The sequence below is a fragment of the Budorcas taxicolor genome, chromosome 19, assembly GCF_023091745.1.
Source record: "Budorcas taxicolor isolate Tak-1 chromosome 19, Takin1.1, whole genome shotgun sequence".
Lineage (NCBI taxonomy): Eukaryota > Metazoa > Chordata > Mammalia > Artiodactyla > Bovidae > Budorcas > Budorcas taxicolor.
Genome location: NC_068928.1, coordinates 48,679,167 through 48,700,332, shown reverse-complemented (window position 1 = coordinate 48,700,332; position 21,166 = coordinate 48,679,167). Strand labels below are relative to the sequence as shown.

The following is a 21,166-nucleotide window of genomic DNA, read 5'->3' as shown; positions in this document are numbered from 1 at the left end:
TCTCCAGGCAAGCATACTGGAGTGGGTTGCCATTTCCTTCTCCCGTGCATGAAACTGAGAAGTGGAAGTGAAGTCACTCAGTCCTGTCTGACTCTTAGCGACCCCATGGACTGCAGCCTCCCAGGCTCTTCTCTCCATGGGATTTTCCAGGCAAGAGGACTGGAGGGATGAGGGTTCTAGCCATTCTATATAGTGGTATGTTTCAGGGCCTCCCTGGTGGCTCAGACGGTAAAGAATCCGCCTGCAATGCGGGAGACCTGTGTTCAATCCCTTGGTTGTGAAGATCCGCTGGAGGAGGGCGTGGCAACCCACTTCAGTATTCTTTCCTGGGAAATCCCCATGGACAGAGGAACCTGATAGGCTACAGTCCATGGGGTCACAGAGAGTTATATTTCATTATGGTTTTAATTTGCATTTCCCTAATAGTAATGCTGAGCATCTTTTCATGTGCTTCTTTGCTGTGAAGAAAATCATTGGTGAAGTATCTGCTGGAATATTTTGCCGTTTTTCACTGTGTGGTTTTCTTGTTACTAAATTTCTAAAGTTCAGCTAACATAATAATTATTTATGCTATATAGTTTCCCGAAGCTCTGTTCCTTTTTCAGAGCATTTTCTTCCTGGATGCAACATCCTCACTTACCTAAGGACATTTATTATAGGTTTTTGTGTGTTGGGTGGAGGTCAGCTGCACCTCGTGACTTGTAGGATATTAGTTTCCCAACCAGGGATCGAACCTGGGCCCATGGCAGTGAAAGTGCCAAGTCTTAACCCCTGGACCACCAGGGAATTCTCTATTGTAGGATTTTTTTTTTCCACTTTGTTTCTTTTGTTTCATCATGTTTTAGTTTTTTTCTCTTTGACATTGGAGGCTTCTTTTCAAATGCCTCTTGACCCTCAGCTGTTCATATTCAGGAGTGAAGCACTGGGTACACACTTTGTGGGTGGCCATGGTTTGACAGTTGGTGGGTTTCACTGTAAAGTAATTGGGCGGTGGGATCCCAGATATCAATGTTTTTGTTTTTGTGTATTTGTTTTCTCTTTCACACTTCTGTTTTTCTCATATGAATCTGTTTGGGTTTTTGTTTTTGTTTTTCCCCTCCTTTTTTTGTCTGTGCCACGAAGCATGTGTGATCCTAGTTTCCTGAACAGGGATCGAACCTGTGCCCCCTGCATTGGAAGCGACAAGTTTAACGACTGGATTGCAAGGGAAGTCCCCTATTTGGTTTCTTAAGGGAAGCTTTCTTCCGTCTTTTACCGGGACCTGGAAGTAGGGGTCCAAGGGTGAGTGACAAGTACCCTGGGAAGCTGGATGAGGTCAGGTGGCTAGAGTTCACGCTTAGAGTAGGCATACTTCACTAAATTTCCCTGCTAAAAACCTGAGTGGTCTTTTTTTCTAAATTGTGGTGTAATTGATAAAAGGGCTTCCTAGGTGGTACATTGGTAAAGAATCTGCCTGCCAATGCAGGAGACGCAGGTTGGGTCCCTAGGTCGGGAAGATCCCCTGGAGTAGGAAGTGGCAACCCACTCCAATTGCCTGAAACATTCCATGGACAGAGGAGCCTGGTGGACTGAGCATACACATGCCCATAATTGATACGTAGCTTAATTTTAGTTGCAGGTATACAACATAATGATTTGGTATTTCTGTATATTGCCAAATGATCGCGGCAGTAAGTCTAGTTAATATCTGTCAACATATCAATACATAGTTACAAAACGTGTTTTTCTCTTGTGATGAGAAATTTTAAGATCTACTCTGTTAGCAGCTTTTAAATATACAATACAGCTTTCTTAAGCACAGTTACCATGTTGTACCATACATGTCTGTGACTTATTTATAACTGCAAGCTTGTGTCTTTTGACTCATCTTCACCCATTTTGCCCACCCACTATGCCCTGCCTCTGGTAACCATCAGTCTGTTCTCTGTATCTATGAGCTTATTTGTTGGCTTTTTATTTTCCACATAGAAGTGAGATCATACAGTATTTGTCTTTTTCTGTGTCTTATTTCATTTAGCATAATGTCCTCAGGGTCTTTCTGTGTTGTCACAAACGGCAGGATTTCCTTCTCTTTTATGCCTGAATAATATTCCATATTGTGTGTGTGTACGCCACATTTTCTGTATCCATTCATCCATCAATGGACATAAAAGCTATTTCATGTCTTGATTATAAATAAAACTGCTGTAAACATTTACTTATAACCAATGAACGATGTTGCAGTGGACATGGAGGTGTAGATATCTTTTTGAGACAGTGATTTCTTTTTCTTTGGGTATATACTCAGAAGTGGAATTGCTGGATCATATGGTAATTCTACTTTTAATTTTTTGAGGAACTTTCATACTGTTTTCCAAGTTATATTCTCACCAGCAGTGGACAAGGGTTTCCTTTTTTCCACATCCTTACCAACACTTGTTGTTTCTTACCTTTTTGGTAATAGCCATAGCAGCAGGTGTGAGGTGATGTCTCACTGTGGTTCTTTTCTCTTTGTTCTGGCATGTTTTTATCTTTGTACTTCTTCGTTGTCAATTTACCAAGTGTTGAGAGGAAAAGGATATTGGTTCATGTTACATATTAGTCATGTGTAAAGTGAAGTCACATTAAGTATTTCTCTACAAAAGAGTTTAAAAATAACTTAACCTAATACTTACTCAGAGTGTGAGGTACTGTGTTAAAAACCTTCATGAGATCCGGTGATGGATAAATATAAAATAACATAGGGCAGGGCATGGTAAATGCTGTAAGAAAAACAAATTAGGGAGAGAAGTCACATTCTATTTGGGAGGTCAGAAATGGGGTCAAGAGCAAGGTTAAATTTGAGATATGTCTTGAAAGTTGGGTAGGATTTCTCCAGGTGGAGATGGAACAGGAAGAGAAAAAGGGAGCTGAAAGGTAACAGATGAGAGGAACGTGCATATTCAGACAGGACCGCAGAGAAGTGGAGTTTATGTTTTGGTCCAACTTCAATAAATGCCAGTTTGAGGAAATTGTACTTAGTAGACAGTGGGGAGTCATTGAATGTTTTAAAGCTGGAATGTGTCGTGATAAAGCTGAGCTTTTTGAAAAAGTAATCTGGCTTTGGTGTATAGAATTTTGGGGGAATAGGAGGGGGCTGATATAAAATAAGGTTCTGTCCCAAGGCTTTACCAAATAGTTAAGCTCTCCTGTACAGTCATTCCTTAGTATCTGTGGGTGGTCGGCTCTAGGACTGACCCCTCGCCATGATACTGAAGTCTGCTGGTGCCCAACACTCCAGTCCTCCGATGCCAAACTCCTGGATATGGAGGGTTGACTGTTTGCTGTGATTACTCGTAGTGACTAAACCTTTAGACTAATCTTAGTTCACATTCCTGATTTTTTTTTTAAGGCTTTCCTATGTATTCCTGATGCATTATAAATATTATATAACAGGCGTGCGTGCTCAGTCACTCAGTCATGTCCGATTCTTTGCAATCCCATGGACTGTAGCCCACCAGGCTCCTCTGATCATGGAATTTTCCAGGCAGAAGTACTGGAGTGGGTTGCCATTTCCTACCCCAAGGGATCTTTCCAACCCAGGGATCGATCCCGCATCTCCTGCATTATTCAGGCAGGTTCTTTACCGCTAAGCCACCTGGGAAGCCTCATTTATATATAACATATATAGATACTTTATAATAAAAGATGCATTTTCACTGGCAGTGTGTGAAAGTGTCCATTTCACCAGCACTGGTTATTTATAAACCAGCTTTGCATTTAGTGGGTTAAAAGCTCTCATTTGAATTTGCATTTTTTTTTTTTTTTAGATTACTCATAAAATCTAATACCTTCGTGGCCTCTGACACCCACATCTCTGAAGTCATGGTTTCCTTCCTGTGTTTTAACTCATGGATGAGTGAATCCTTCTTGAACCCCTCTTGAAAGTCCTATAGGCACATCTAATTCCACATGTTCCAAATAGAGTTCATGCTTTAATGACTGCTCCCGACCTCCCATTTCCTTCTCAGTTAATAATGGCACTGCCCGCTGAATTGCCCAAGTCACAGTGAGGAAGTGACAGATTCCTCCCTATGCCTCACCCTCCATGTGCAGGCTTGTCACCAGGTCCTGTTCAGTTTGCTTCTTATGTCTCTTTTAAATATCTTTCAGTTCTCTTGTCCATCCATGCTGATGGTAACCTGAATCAGGCCTTCTTTATCCTATACTTGGTCTCTGAAGGAACCAGCCTGCCTGCCTGGTCTCCTTTTTTCCATTTATCTCTCGTTTCCATCTTCCATGTACATACTGCTCTGCTCTGAGACAAAGCTGACCATGTTATGCCCTTTCTTAAAAATCTTCTGTGGGAAGATGAGTATGTGTGTAAGTGTATGCGGATAGTTCTGACTTGACTTTTGCTTCCTCTGCCGGCCTCATGTTCTGTTGCTTCGTTGAATTGTTCATTTATTTAAAAAATACCTGTTGGGAACCTGCTGTGTTCCAAGCACTCTGTGAGATAAAGCCGCGAACAGAGCCGATGTGGCCCCTGCCCTGAGTCCACAGGGGAAGGCAGCCAGTGTATCAGTGAGAGAAGCGCTTCGGGAGGTGGCGAGTAACAGTGACTTCGTGGTGTGTGTGTATGGGGGGCCGTCACAAAAAGCCTCCTCAAAGAGGTGACAGTTGAGTTCAGAATTGAAGCAGCTGGGGGAGGGGAAGGGAACGAGGACTCTAGGCCATAAGATGATCATTGCATGAAATGGACTGGAGGGGAAACCGTGAAGGATCAGAGTGATGTGCTCAGATGCGTGTTTTTTTTTCCCCCTCTGGCTATAGGCTAGAGGATGAATTGGAGTGGGGTAAGAATTAATGAAGGAAATTAGGCATTTGAAATAAACCAGGTGATAGATTTTGTACCTTGGAGAGAAATATTAAAAAAATACTGGGTTGGCCAAAAAGTTCATTTGGTTTTTTTCATAGCATCGTACAGAAAGACCCAAATGAACTTTTTGGCCAACCCAGTAATTTAGGACTTCGAATGACACATCTTAGTGATAGACGGGTTAGATGGGGTATGGTCAAAGTTGACTTGACTTCTAAATCTCCCTTGTTTTTTTGTTCACGACTTACTTCTCTTCACCTTAAATTTGACTGTCAAGTAGTACTGAATTTCTTTATAAAAGTTCCCCTCACACTGTGCTTCTGTGCTGTGCTCAGTTGCTCAGTTACGTCTGACTCTTTGTGACCTCGTGGACTGTAGCCCGCCAGGCTCCTCAGTCTGTGGAATTTTCCAGGCGAGAAAGAATACTGGAGTGGGTTGCCATTTCCTACTCCAGGGGATCTTCCTGACCCAGGAACTGAACCCACGTCTCTTGTGTCTCCCGCATTAGCAGGCCGACTCTTCACCGTTGCACCACCTCGGAAGCCCTCCCCTCAGACACCTTCCCGTTACTCACTGCTGTGATGGTTCACTTCTAGTCAGCCACCCATGTCCTGCAGCTTGCCTCCTCTGGGCACCATTCTCTGGTCCTTGGGCGGGACTAAGTTCTTTTATCTCTCCCCTACTCCCCCAGGACTGTATGCATTTATATGTTGTTCACTTTCCAAATATTTGAGGATTTTCAAAGGTGTCTTTCTTTCTGTTACTTATTTCTAACTTAATGTCATTATGTTCATATAACTTTAGTTTTGTAAAGCATTTTTAAAGGTTTGTTTTGTGCCCCCAGGTGTTTGTCTAGGTGAATGTTCCAGGTGTACTTAGAAAGAAGGTGTATTCTTCTGCTGGTTGGTAGCGTGTTCCTGAAGAGTCAGGTTAGGTTGGTTGCAGTGTAAAGGTCTTCTGTATCCTTGCTAATTTTCCACCAGCCTGTTCTGTTGATTACCAAGAGAGGAATGTCTAAGTCTACAATTACTGTCCCAGATTTGCCTATTTCTCTCTGGAATTCTATTAAGTTTTCACATATTAATAGTTTGAGTTTCTGTTATTAAGTCCATAAACATTTAGGGAGGATTATTCAATCCCTTCATCATTATATCTTTTTTTTTTTTTTAAGTATTTATTTATTTGGCTACACGAGGTCTTAGTTGCAGCATGATAACTCTTAGTTGGGACATGTGGGATCCAGTTCCCTGACAGGGATTGAACCCAGGCCCCCTGCGCTAGGAGCACAGAGCTTAGCCACCTTCCCTGGACCACCAGGGAAGTCCCCATCATTTTATCTATTGGTTAAGACATTCTGCTGAAATGGACTGTAATTATGTGGCTGTCTCCTTAGTTAGAACCTGCCTTAAAGCAGGGAGATTCTCATTCATCTCTCTCCTCTTAGCGCCTCCTCTCTCTCTAGTATGCAGTGGGCAGCACCAGTAATTGTTAAACTGAGCATTAAAAAAACAACAACAACCTAGATTCTTTTCACTCTTAGTTTTGCCCTGTCCAGTATGGCAGCCACTAGCCATGTGGGGCTATTTAAATTCAGTAAAATAAGACTTCAGTTCTTCATTGGCACTGGCTACATCTCCCGTGCCCAGGAGCCATGTGTGATGTAGAACATTTGGGTCATTTCTTATCATCACAGAAAGTTCCCTTGGGCTGAGTGGTTTGTTGTAGTCAGTCTGCTTCTGCCAGACTGTGGGAATTTATCCCTTTTCCTCTGGCTTTGTATTTGCTCCGAATCCTGCGTGGCCTGGGTTAGCCCCCGCACTCTGGCTGTGGTTCTTCTCTGTTAAGCCTGTCAGCAAAGCGTTATTTGTCAGTGTGACGGTGTTGAGTTTCTGGAGTGAGATTTGGACTCATCTTTGGGAAGATGGCATCATTTGTTGTTCTCTCTGGTAGGGAAAGAGGAGAGGTAGTCAGTTAACCTTTAGTTTTAAAAAAATCTATCATGGTCCTGAGAAAATTAAGTGAAGTCATAGATGTACGACAGAAGGGAAAAAAGAATTAAAACTCTTAAGAGACTTTTAGATGAGACATGTAGTTTGACGACTAAGAGAATTCCGTATTATAAAAGCCTGAAAGTTGGTTTGTGAACTGAGTACTGATAGGTCATCTCAGTTGTCCGCTGCTGCTGCTGCTGCTAAGTCGCTACAGTCGTGTCCGACTCTGTGCGAGCCCGTAGACGGCAGCCCACCAGGCTCCCCGGTCCCTGGGTTTCTCCAGGCAAGAACGCTGGAGTTGGTTGCCATTTCCTTTTCCAATGCATGAAAGTGAAAAGTGAAAGTGAGGTCGCTCAGTCGTGTCTAACTCTTAGCGACCCCATGGACTACAGCCCACCCGGCTCCTCCGTCCATGGGATTTTCCAGGCAAGAGTACTGGAGTGGGGTGCCATTGCCTTCAGTTGTCTGAATTCTGTATAAAACCTCTTTCTCAGGAGTCTTTGGACAAATGACTTAACTATTTTCATAGTTTTCAAGGAAGAGACATCACTTTTGGGGTGGGATTCTTTTGTTATTAAAGTGACGTTAAATTGCAGTTACGGAGCCTCAGCACATTTGCCAAGAAACCTGATGCTTAGACTCCTCTCCTCATGGATGTGTCCTAGAGTTCATTCACTTGGGAGACTGCCTGGCCGAGTGATTCATGCTGAATGATGTTCAGTAGGTGCACTTTCTACATTTTACTGTCACGGCTTCCTCCTTGATTTCAGTATGCTAACATTGCCTCCTTTGAGGTCTGTTTATAGTATGTCCTATTTATGGAACTTAAAAAGCATTTCAGAAACGCACACATTAATCTGTGAGGAATTTCTCATCTTGTCCTTTTTCCTTCTAATGCTTGCATAGCTATATCAAGACTTGTCTGAGGAAATAGTCTAGCATTTAAAATAGCTAATAAAATGTTAAACTTTCCTATCAGTGCCGTTTTCCCTGTTCTTCTAGACATCAGAATTCTTTCGCACACTCCTTGAAGTCTTAATAAATTACCCTTTTCTCCAACTTAAGACCATAATCTGCTTTCAAAGTATTATTCAAATAATAAAAAAATTTAAAAATGATTTTACTGTAATTTCAGATACATATTTGAACTTTTTAGTTTGAATTAATCTGGGTGAAATACCTCAGATTTCTGAATCTCTGTTAACGTGGAAGATTGCCTTTATCCAGATATATTGTTGTCCTTAATTATAAATAACTTGAGTTAAAAATCCTCCCTGCGTTTTAGGAGAAACCTAACCATGGGGGATTGTGTATGGCAGGGGTCACAAACTTGAACGCTGCAGAGTCCAAGTGAATTAAAGATGTGAAGTGGCCTTTTTTTTCTTTTACTAATTGTGCACAATTGCAGTTGGCGGTAAAGTTTGTCTTGAAAAGCTAGCCCTATTGGAATCTTTTTTGCTTTTACAGACAGTGCTGTTCTAAATGTGCTAGAGATGTATCTTTGGTCACCCAGACTGGTGTTTCTATAAGGTAGATTCCTAAGATAAGATTGTTGGGTCGCATTTAAAAAGCTGAGCCAGGTTATGCTCTCATTACCTATTTGTTTTTAGACCTTCCCCAATCTGTGTTTGTGTGGCTTTTAAATGGATTTTTTCTGGAACTTACCGAAGTTTACTCAGATCTCTAGCGGGTGTTCTTGGATATAGACTAGGCCCAACGTCCTTTCCTCATCAATTTATTGGTTAAATATACTTATAATACGAGAGCCTGAGGTTTAGCCCCCGAACTATGTCTCTGACGGTTATCTGACCAAGTGGGAATGGAATTCTTTATTGCTCCTTAGCTTGAACTTGACCTTCTAGAAGCCATTCCTCTGTGACTAGATGATCCTAATGGGCAAGGGATTGGCAAACTTTCTCTTAGAAAGTGCTGGATAGTAAATACTGTGGTCTTTGTGGGCTAGACTGGCTCTGCTTGTAACCACTGAACTCTGCCATTGTAGCATGATAACAACTGGAGACCACAGCTAAAGATGAGCATGGCTGTGTTTGAATGAAACTTTATTTATAAAAACAGCCTTTGGCTGGCCAGTTTGCCAACACCTTTCTGAGCTCTTGACGTTCATTCATCTGTAATTTGGATAACTAGGTTAGGAAAAGAGCTTTGAATTTTTAAAATACCACTGGAAAGTCTAGTAAGAACTTCAGTTTTTTATTTTTACTTTTTCTCTTTATCAGGAAAGAACTACAGAAAACTTAGAAAACTCAGAAGATAGCATTAGTAGTTTGGTCACGCCTCACATAACCAGCTTTGTGTGGATGTGTGTGTATTTATATGAGGAATACTTATTTGTGCATAGAAATGTACCTTTAAAAAAAAAAAAAACTAGATAATGCCTAATTGGTTTTGTAAATCTTTTCCCTTATACCATGAGATCTTAGTATGTCTTTAGATAATTTGTCTACGAAAATGTCTGCTCTCATGGAGTCATGGATTTTAAAGGTGAGTTTTATATTTAGCCACCTCTTCTCTTTTCTGATCGTTTCTAATAGCTTATTTGTTGGGTTGGATTTTCTAGGAATAAAGTTGCATCATTTTCAGACGTGAATCATGTGCATACATCTGCTATTCTTACGTTTATTTCTCCTTTTTTTTTCTTTTCAAATTATGTTACCAACCATCTCCAAAGCGATGTTAAATACTAGTTGAAATGAGAAGCATCTTTGTGTTCTTTCTAAATTCCAAGAGACCGATGCTAATATTTCACTGTTAATTGTTACACTAGCTATTGGCTTTTTTGTTTTCTGCTGTCCTAGTAACCATACAGGGATATTTCATTTTGGTTTTGAATTTAAGTGCATTGTTACGTATGTACTTGTATTTTCTTCTGGTCTGTGGCTTGTGTTTCTTTCTTTTAACTGTCTAGTCCATGAGCACATTTTTTCCCTCCATTAATTCAAGTCTCTGATCTCTTTCATCACTGTTTTTGTTTGTTTGTTTGTTTGTTTGTTTTGTTTTAAGCATACTGGTCCTGTTGATATTATTACGTTGTACCTATCTTTCATGATTTTTGGTGCTATTATATCTGGTACTTTTAAATTTGAACTTGGGGACTTCCCTGGTGGTTCAGTAGTTAGGACTCTGTGCGTCCAATGCAGAGGGCAGGATTTGATCCCTTATTGGAAAACTAAGATGCCACATGCCTCATGGTATGACCAGAAGAAAAAGAATTTGAATTTCCAGTTATTAATTGTTACAATAAAAATATAATTAATTTTTGTGTATTGATCTTTGTGACCTTGTGAAACTCAACTGCTAGTCTGGTAGATTTTTTTGGGGGGGTGGCAGTTTTCTTGGGATTTTTTACATAGGTAATCATGTTGTCTGGCAAATAGAAATGGTTTTATGTCTTCCTTTTCCAAGCTGAATTTTCTGTTTGTTTTTTTTTTTTTTTTAAATTGAAGTGTAATTGATTTACAATATTGTGTTAGTTTCAGGTGTGTAGCAAGTGGTTCGGTTTTATATATATCTATTTCTTTTCTTTTTTATTCTTTTCCACTGTAGTTTATTACAAGATATTGAATGCAGTTCCTTCTGCTATACAGTAAATCCATGTTTATTTTACGTATGATGGTGTGTATCTGCTAATCCCATGCTCCCATTCATCTCTGCCCCCTTTCCCCTTTGCTCAGCATAAGTTTGTTTTGTATGTATGTTAGTCTGTTTCTGTGTGGTAAACAAGTTGATTTGTACTATTTTTTAAGATTCCACATATAACTGGTGTTGTAGAATACTTGTCTTTCTCTGTCTGACTTACTTCACTTAGTCTGATAAATCTCTAGGTTCGTCTGTGTTGCTTCAGATGGCATTGTTTCTTTTCTTTTTTTTTTAATGGCTGAGTAAGAATACTCTTTTGTGTATATATACCACATCTTTATCCATTCAACTCTTGGTGGCCGTTTAAGTCGCTTAAGTCTTGGCTATTATAAAAATCGGCTTCTATTTAACTTCATATGTCAGAGTATGACTAAATGTTTAGAAAATGAAATCATTTGAGATTTGTTTTATGACTCAGAATATTGTCTGTTTAGGTGACTGTTCCATATGAAGAAGGAAGGAAGATTCTGCTGCTGTTGGATAGAGTGTTCCTTAAATGTCAGTTAGGTCGAGTGTGTTGATACTGTTGTTAAAGTCTTCTATATCCTTGTTGATTTTCCATCTACTTGTTCTGTTGATTACTAAGAGAGGAGTGTTGAAATTTACAACCATTGTCACAGATTTGTTCTCTGTCTTCTTGCAGTTTTGTATGTTTATACTTCATGTATTTTGTGGTTCTGTTATTAGATTTATAAACATTTATGGTTGTTTGCCTTCTTGATTATCTGACCTCTTTATCATTATGAAATGACCTTCTTTACTCCGGTAATAGTCTTTGCTTAAAATCTCCTGTTTGATATTAATATAACAAATTCAGCTTCACTCTTTTTGAATAGAGTGTTAGCACGGTATGTCTTTTTCCACCCTTGTACTTTTAAGTCTACTATGTCATATTTTAAAGGGGTTCCTTGTTTGTTTCTTAATCCAGTCTTATGACAGTGAATTTAGATTATTTACATTAAATATATTTATTTTTTTCTTTTTTGGCTGCACTGAAAGGCTTGTGGGATCTTAGTTCCCCAACCAGGGATTGAACACTGGCCCTCAGCAGTGAAAGGGCTGTAGTCCTAACCACTGGACCGTGGCCCGCCAGGGAATTCCTGTCTTTTTTCTTTTTCATTTGGTTCCTCTGTTTCCTCTCTTTCTTGCCTGCTTTTTTTGCATTAGTTGAATATTGTCCTATTTTAATTTATTAGCTTTTTGGTTGTATCTGTGCTACTTTTTTAGTGGTTCCTCTAGGAGTTGCAAAGTACTTACCTACTTAGTTTTTTTCATTCCTTTAGGTAAAACTTTAAAGTGTCACAGCCGTAAAGGCTCACTTATCCTAGTCCCCTCCCCAGTGCTGTCACATGTATGTCTATAGTTGTCCCTCTTTATATATGGGGGACTGGTTCCCAGGACCCCTGCAGATAAGCAGAATTTCCAGATGTCAAGTCCCTTGACAAAGTGGCGCACAGTACAGTCGGCCTTCTGTATCAAACTCTATTTACAGTGAAAGCCCCACTAGACGTTGCGACAATTTTTCGCTCTCAACCGTCATACGTATTTTAAAGCGCTTAAGAGTTGAAACTACCTTTTTCTGTTTGTTTTTTAATTTAATTTAATCCCTTCCTTTGTTCCTGACAGTCCAGTTTTCACTCTGGTATTATTTCTGTGTGTTTTACTGTTTTTACCATTTGTTTTAAAGCAAGATTTCAGGCATCAAGTTCTTGCAGTGTTTCTTCATCTGAAATGTTTTCATTTTTCCTGACTTGTCGAAGGGTATTTTTGAAGGTTATAGAATTCTGGGTGGATACTTCTGTAAGCACTTTGAAGATAGCCCACCCTCTGCAGTTATGTGAATTGTTGTTCTCTCATGCATATTGTTGTTATTTTCTCTTGCTGTTTGTAGATTTTCCCTCAGCTGTATGTTCTGGGATTTCTCCCATACTCTGGCTTGCAGGGGCCCCCTTTGCTTGATCCGCTGGCCAGAAAGATGTGATCTCCTTGTAGTTTCTGTAATTGGAGCCTCCCTTGAGGCAGGGGCCAGAAAGGGGCGAGGGGAGTAAAATCCCAAACCTGGGATTTCCCTCATAGTCTTCAGCTCCAGGGGACCCTCTTGTCAGTCTTCTGCCCGAAAGACAGGGTTTCTCTGCGTTTTTTCTGTTCATGTTTCTTGCCACAGATCCACTGTGAGCTTATTCTATTCCAGGAGGAAAAATAGGGAAACAAGCCTCTGCTTGTTGTTGGTTGTTGCTTCCTCTAAGTTTACACTCTGCTAGCCAGTCCTTGTGCTTTTGCTCCCCCCCAACCCCGCCCCCAACCCCCAGCCCTTTGGTGGTTGCTTCTTTTGTACTCTGTCCAGAGTTTTTAGCTGCAGCTTGGTGGAGCCCTTGGCTCTAGTGCGCTTACGCCATCTTGACTTGGCTTTGGGCCACATTCTTCTTAGGAGCTGCATGGTGTTCCCTTGTGCGGAAGTACGATGTAATAGTCTTTTTATTTTAGTCGGTTCCTTATTGGTGGATGTTTAAATTATTTACAGCTTCTGGCTGTTGCAAACAGTACCAAAATGAATGTATATGTGCGTATGTTATATGGTGAATTCTTAGAAAGGGAATTGCTGGATTTAAAAGTATGTATTATTCTGTGATTTTTCATAGATACTTAAACACAGTATGCTTCTGGGTTTTATTTGCCATTTTAAAAAAGGGTTTATTTATTTTCATTTTTAGCTGCACTGGGTCTTTGCTGATGCTCACGAGCGTTCTCGTTGCAGTGAGTGGGGGCTACTGTTCGTTGCCGTGAGTGGGGGACTCATTGTGGTGGCTTCTGTTGTTGCAGAGCACAGGCTGTGGGTGTGGGGTCTTCAGCAGTTGTGACGTGTGGGCTCAGTAATTGTGGCCCAGGGGGCTTAGTTGCTGCACGGCATGTGGGACCCTCCTGGACCAGGGATTGAACCAGTGTCTCTTGCATTGCGAGGTGGATTCTTAACCACTGGACCATCAGGGAAGAGCTTATTTGCCATTTTAAAAATGTATTTTAAATTTTAGTTTAATAACTATGATTGGCCCATCGTTTGTTTTGTGGAAGGGAAGGTGCTTCTCTTTGTTAGGTTTTGCTGTCACTGTTATCCTGGTTTTTTTAAAAAGGACTTTTAAAATATTTTCTTTTTCTGCCCTCTGAAATATATTGAAAACCATCTGAGCTGTTCTATGGATAAGAGCTCGCTGACATCTTCCTCAGTTTCTCCTATCATTATTGGTTTGTTTTCTGTTTTGTTTTTTTTTTTCCTATTTTTGATTTAGTTTTGGTGTTCAATAATTCTTTGACAGTTGTCCTTGCACTCAGGGTTTAGACTTTATTAGCATTATTTTAATAGCTTCTGTACCTGTGGCAAGTTCTTGTTCATCATCACCAATTTTGTTTATTGTACTCAGTCCCACCTTTTTAAAAATTTAATTGGGAGAAAATTGCTTTAAATGTGTTGGTTTCTGCCGTACAACAACACAGATCGGCCGTAATTATACATGCATCCCCTCCCTCCCTGCCTCCCTCCCACCCCACGACTCTAGGTTGTCACAGAGCACCCGGCTGGGCTCCCTGCGTAGTCCCGCACCGTCTCACCAGCTGTCTGTTTTACACTGGGTGGTGTATATATGCTGCCTTCTCCTTTCATCCCACTCTTTTCTTCCCTCACTGTGTCCAGAAGTCCATTCACTCTATCTGCATCTCCGTCCTTTCCCTGCAATTAGGTTCATCAATACCATTTTTCTAGGTTCCATATATGTGTTCAGTTCAGTTCAGTTCAGTTTAGTCGCTCAGTTGTGTCCAACTCTTTGCAACCCCGTGAATCGCAGCAGGCCAGGCCTCCCTGTCCATCACCAACTCCCGGAGTTCACTCAGAGTCGCGTTCATCGAGTCGGTGATGCCATCCAGCCATCTCATCCTCTGTTGTCCCCTTCTCCTCCTGCCCCCAATCCCTCCCAGCATCAAAGTCTTCTCCAATGAGTCAACTCTTCGCATGAGGTGGCCAAAGTACTGGAGTTTCAGCTTTAGCATCATTCCTTCCAAAGAAATCCCCGGGTTGATCTCCTTCAGAATGGACTGGTTGGATCTCCTTGCAGTCCAAGGGACTCTCAAGAGTCTTCTCCAACACCACAGTTCAAAAGCATCATGTGTTAGTATACTATATTTATTTTTCTCTTTCTGACTTACTTCACTCTGTGTAACAGGCTCTAAATTCATCCGCCTCACTAGAACTGGCTCAGCTTGTTCGTTCTTTTTTGTGACTGAGTAGTGTTTGTTGTATGTATGTATCACACCTTCTCTGTCCTTTCATCTGCTGATGCACGTCTAGGTTGCCTCCGTGTCCTAGCTATTGGAAATGTGCTGCTGTGAACACTGGGTGCATGTGTCTTTCTCAGTTATGGTTTCCTCAGTAGTGGGATTGCTGGGTCGTAGTTCCCACCTTGTTTGGTTAGGTTAGTTCTGGTTGGGCCCTGTACATTGCCTCTGACTGTGCTCTTCGCTGTTCCGCTTCCTCTTTGTGGACACTTGAGTTTATGACCTGCGTTTACTTTTCAGTCTCCTAGATCCGTTAAGGTTCAAAAAAGAAGTATCTTAAAGGCTCTACTCTGCTTCTGTCTGGTTCTCCTTGGAGTTTTTATAGTTGTGCTTTATGTTGTTTGATTGTGTGATGCCAGTCTATTTGGTTTATTAATTAATGCAGCAGCTAACTCAGGAATCTACCACAGGCCAAGCACTGTCATAAGTACTAGGCCTGACAAGTCAAACAGAAATTGTCCTGGCCATTGTGGAAGTTTCAGTCTAGTGGAGGCATATGTTAATGGAATGAAACTTGTAAGAGTTGAAAATATGATAAAATACTATGAGGGAAAAGATCTGAATGAATGAGGAGCTGGCCACTTGAAAGAGTGGGAGGGAATATCCTAGACAGAGAGAACAGCTGGGGGGAGACAGAAAGCTTTTTGAGGTCCAGGAGGCCAGTGTTACTGAAGCAGAAAGGAAGGGAGAGTGGCTGAGGTTGGAGAAGTCGGCAGGGCCCACCTCACGGAGAGCCTTGTGGGTCTCAGGAAGGAGTTTGGATTGTAACCAAGTACGGTGGGGACTCACTGAAAGGCTGAAAGCTGAGGACTGATCCAGTCCAGTCATATTTGCTTTTTATTAAGTTGCTCATAACTGGTATATCTTCACTGTAGACTGCATCCTTCATCATTACAAAATGTTCGTTTAATTTAGGGATTTTAAAATTTTGCTTTGAATTAAACTTCTATGAACCCTTTTTGTTTTCATTTCCTACCTAGGGCATCCTATTGAAAATAGCTAGTAGGGGGCAATAATAGCTAGTAGGTTGGAAATAATGTCTCTGGCGTTATGAAGAGAGGTCTGGGTAGAGAAATGCATTTAGAAGTCATTGATATTTGGGTGGTAATTGAGTCCACTGATAATTAAGGGAAAGCAGGAGAATCTGCTGAGGACTAAACTTTGGGGAATTTGGCGTGTAGGAGAGATGTATGGCAGAGGAACACCGGTCAGGGAAAATGAGTCATTTGGCAGAAGGAAGTTTAGAAGGGTGTTGTGGCCAAATATGTCAGATGTTTTCAGACAGGCTGGGTAAAACAGGGGTACGTTGTAGCGCTTTCGATCTCAACTATCAGTTGATGTTCTTGAGTTTGCAGTTAATTTAATAATCTTATTTAATCTTAGTCTATATTTAGACTATAACATGATACTTCCTGTTAGCTTATATATTGAAAAAATTAAAACAAATCATTGAAACAGTTAAAAGTAAGAAACTGTAGAACATATTTTCTGAACACTACATAATTTCAAATATGCAGAAAAGCTGAAAGAATAGTACAGTGAACACCCAGTATACCTTTCTCTTGAATTCACCAATTTTTTAAAAAACATTTTTGCTGTATTTACTTTTTCAGTCTTTAAAAGTTTTCTTTTTGCTGAACTGTTTGACTGTAAATTGCAGGCATGATGGCATTTCACTTCTAGATTCTGCAGCATGCTCAAGACATTTAATTTAACGCAGATATAATATTCCATTTCAGATTTTCCTAATTGCCCTTTATTGCTGTTTTGTCTTTTTGTTTATCCAGGATTCAGTCAAGGGTCATGTGTTGCTTTTAGCTGACATCTCTTTTGTTCCTTTAATCTAGAGCTGTCCTGTCACTTTTGGAGAGGGAAAGGTTCTTTTGTGACAATGACTTTTTGGTTTTTTGGTCACATCATGCGGCTTGTAGGATCTTAGTTCCCTGACCAGGAATCAAACCCAAAAAAGCATGGAGTCCTAACCACTGGGTCACCGGGGAATCCCCAACAATGACGTTTCTTAACTGTCTAGGCCAGTTGTCTTCAGAGCGTCTCACTGTTTGGGTTTATCTGATTGTTCCCTCCAGACTCAGTTTTGATGTTTTTGGTGGGAATTCTGTGTAAGTGATGTTGTGTCTTCCTTTGCACATCTCAGCAGAAGGCATGTCATCAGTTTGTCCCATTACTGACCGTTTGATCACTTTGTAAAGGTTGAGTCTGACTTTTAAAGGTTGCTTTCCCTTTGAAAGGAACAGGTAATTTATGAGCTGATATTATGGTGAGAATATCCCGTTGCCCATCAGGCTTTCACCCAGTGGTTTTAGCATTCATTCAGGCCTTGCCTGAGTCGGTTATTACACTCGTGATTGCATAATGATTTTTTTCTGATTTTTCATTCTTTCATATATTAGCATTTGAAGAGTTCTCCCTCCCTTTCTTTTGAATGTTACTGTGGACTGATAGATTCTTTTTTAATTCATTGTGAAGACTTAAGAGATTTTTATGTCATAATAGTTTTTGTGCCAGATATTTAAGAAGCAAGATTCTTTGGTAATGTTACTTAAAATGTTTCTGACCTGTTCTAGAAATGTTTTATTTGGAGAAGAAACTAAAGAGATATAATACTATGAAAAATTTTTATTTTTCAAAGGCTAAAAGAAATTAGTAAATGAATTCTTCAACTTTTGTTGAAGCCAGAATTTCACCTTTTCTACTATAGTGAAAAATTTCTTTTGACTATACAGAAAGTAGCATATTCAGAAATGGTTGAAGAACCATTGAGTTCAGTGGTGGGTCCCACTCCAGTACTCATGGGCAGAGGAGCCTGGTGGGCTACAGTCCATGGGGTTGCAAAAAGTCAGACCCAACTGAGTGCATAGTAGTACTAATTTTCAGGGGCTTCCTCGGTGGCTCAGATGGAAAAGAATCCGCATGCAATGCAAGAGACCTGGGTTAGATTCCTGGGTGGTTGAGATCCCCTGGAGAAGAGAATGGCTGCCCACTCCAGTATTCTTGTCTGGAGAATCCCATGGACAGAGGGGCCTGGCAGGATACTATCCATGGAGTCGCAAAGAGTTGGACACAACTGAACAACTAAGCATACTATGGAAGTAAACTTTTCAAATATAAGAAATTTTCCTCTTAAAATAATTAGAAAATATTTCAAGCATTCAAAAAAGTTTGTAAAATAAGACAGTGTACACTCTGTAATACCCTAGCCAGATTTAGTAAATACTGACATTTTCTCCGTATTTGTTCCAGTTCTACCTATTTTAAGAGAATATTAGAGGTTAAGTTAACATTCTCTCTCCTTTTCCCCTCCCTGCCCCTCCAGAGGTATTTATTCTCCTGAAGTTGGTGTGTATCATTCCCATCCATGTTTTTATGCTTGTCCAAAAATGTTTATGGACTTCCCTGGTGGCTCAGACGGTAACGAGTCTGCCTTCAATGCGGGAGACCTGGGTTTGATCCCTGGGTTGGGAAGATCCCCTGGAGAAGGAACTCCAGTATTCTTGCCTGGAGAATTCCATGGACAGGAGAGCCTGGCAGTCTACAGTCCATGGCGTTGCGAACAGTCGGACACAACTGAGCAACTCTCACTTTCACTTACATATGTTTATGTGCCATTATTGTTTGATGTTTAAAATTTTTACATAGGTGGTCTTCAGGTGTTTAATTAATTTGCTTGTTTCACTTTTTAAAAAGTATTCATTATTCGTGTTGATACACCTAGTTCATTTGTTTTTAAATACTATGTAGTATTCCATTATATTTATCCATTTCCTCCTGATGAACATTTAGGTTATTTCCAGTTTGGGGGGTGCTTCTTTAGAGCGCATATCATGTACTCTTATCAATGCTTAAATCTATCTGTAGGTGTATATATTTACATGGGTTTCTTTATCTGAGGCTTACATCTTTATTTCAGTTTTGATAGACTCCTTATTTTGCTGGAATTTCACAGAGAATGCTTTTAGTATTTTGCAGTTGTTTTAAAGGGAGAGACTACTGACATATTTTAGCCTTGTGTTGTTAACCCAGTGGGGTAGGGTTGTGGAGTAGTCCCTAGATATATTTCTAGACCAGGGTTCTCCAAAGAACTTTCTGTGGTGATGGAAATGTTCTGTATATGCACTGTCCAGTCTGGTAAGCCACTAACCATACCTGGCTATTAAGCACTTGAAATGATGCCTCTTGTTAAAATTTTTGCTTTAGATGTCCAAACTTCCTAACTCTGTCATTGATCTCCTTTAGCTGCTATTTCTGCCACCTGCACAAAGGACTCTTGTTATTTCTCAAATGCCTTTTACCTGAGAGGTTGACTCCAGTGGTTTTTTAATAATAGGGGAGAAAGTCTAATGCAGTAAAGAGCATAAGCTTAAGAGACAGGTGGACTTCTCCTTTACTGTAACTCTTAGTGGCACTGACTGTATTACCTTGGACCAGTCATTCAGCCTTTCTACATGCATCTTTTAAAGGAGATAATAATAATACCTAGTTCATGGAGTTGATGTGGAGATAATGCATTTAAATGTGTTTATTAGCACAGTTCCTGTCTCTGGCGTATAGGAAGCCCTTGTGAAAGCTAGCTGCTATTTTTCCTGTTATTACTGAAATGGGAGGATAGGGAATGGAGACAAAGGAGATTCACTGAAAGAGCTCAAACTTGTGAGTAATAATCTTAAAGCTAGATTGGGACACTATTCCAGATCAAAGGGATATATCCTTGTTACTTTGGACAAATCAGTTTCATAATTTAAAAAAAAGTGTGAGTTGCTCAGTGGCGTCTAACTCTTTGCAACCCCATGGACAGTGACCTGCCAGGCTCCTCTGTTGATGGAATTCTCCAGGCAAGAATACTGGAGTGATTAGCCATTACCTTCTCCAGGGGATCTTACCGACCCAGAGATCGAACCTGGGTCTCCTGCATTGCAGCCAAGATTCTTTACTGCCTGAGCCACCAGGGGAGCCCAATTTTAAAAAGATGACTAGTAAATATATTGTTGTTCAGTTGCTAAGTCGTGTCTGACTCTTTGCCACTTCATGGACCATAGCCCACCAGGCTCTTCTGTCCATGGGATTTCCCAGGCAAGAATACTGGAGTGAGTTGCAATTTCCTTCTCCAGGGAATTTTCCTGACCCAGGACTGAACCCCAGTCTCCTGTGTTGGCAGGTGACTTCTTTACCACTGAGCCACCTGGGAAGCCCAGTGAACATACTACAGGTGATTTATTTTGTTATGCCATTCATGGTTTATGTGTAACATTAGATTAAAGAATGAGACTTGATTAGATACTGAATATGAACTTATGTTGGAAACAAACTTCACTCACCCTGTATACCAATACTGAGTGTACATCTTTCTTCCCTCAGATAGCAGTTAGAAATAGGGGGACAATATTAACATTTTTTTCCATAGAAACACATATATAGAGAGTTATGGGGTCTAAAAGTCTGAAAATACTGTAAATATCCTTGTTAGTATTAATACAGTAAAAATGTGTAAGCCAAACTGAAAAATCTGCAGTGGCATCTGGATTTTAATCTTGGCCTGAGTGCACCCCTGGATCTCTGCCCTTTGTAGGTAGTTTTGCTTCTGGGTATCATTTGTTGAACACTTTTAAAATTTTAGTTATTACAATAAAACGTGGTCTGTGCTCTCAAGAAGTTAACACATGAGCTGAGGACCCATAAGTAATTGCCTGTAGTATAAACGTGCTCACACTATAACAGAGAGTTGTACAAAGTGTCAGAGAAGCACCGGGCCGGGAGGCCCAGGAGAAGACAGAAAGGTGACATCTGATCAGGGCCTTGAAAAAGGTCTAGGATTTCTTGCAGCTTCAGCAGATGAAAGCAATATCTACTTAAAATGTATAGACAAGTTTTTAAATGAAAACAGTGGGAAATTAACAAATACAGATTGTGCCAACAGTGTATATTAAAAAAACCTAGGCGTGTAGAAAAGGACCCCAAGCAACAGTTAACACTTAGTGTTATTGACCAGTTCTTCCAAAGAGCTCAGAGGGTGTCCCCATAGACCCTATTAAGTAAACTTCTATTATGGAATTCAAAGGAGTGGAAAGTATTGCCTCAGCAACTGCCAGGTTATTTAAATAGTGTACATAAAAACATAATTTTTCTGTTAAGGTAATAATCTGTCACATGGGCCAGAATCCTTCTTGTTCAGACAAGAAACTCTCTCCCTTAACCCAGTCTGTGTTGGAAACACTGACAAATTCTTGGTCTTTGGTTCCCCTCCCCACCCCACTCCCATCCGCCATGCAGACCACTCTCCATCCTTAGCAGTTTTTCTTTGTGGTCTTATTAATGTCTTTGATTAGGCTTCAGTTTCCTTTCA

General features: G+C 40.5%; 1 protein-coding gene and 1 non-coding gene across 2 annotated transcripts in view; one reads left to right on the top strand and one right to left on the bottom strand.

Annotated features, from left to right (window-relative positions):
* BPTF (bromodomain PHD finger transcription factor) overlaps positions 1 to 21,166 on the top strand; it is a 131,700-nt gene that overhangs the window by 11,110 nt on the left and 99,424 nt on the right. The gene's annotated exons all lie outside the window — the stretch shown is intronic.
* TRNAE-UUC (transfer RNA glutamic acid (anticodon UUC)) lies at positions 714 to 786 on the bottom strand. The gene has a single exon. It is a non-coding gene; the product is annotated as a tRNA-Glu (tRNA).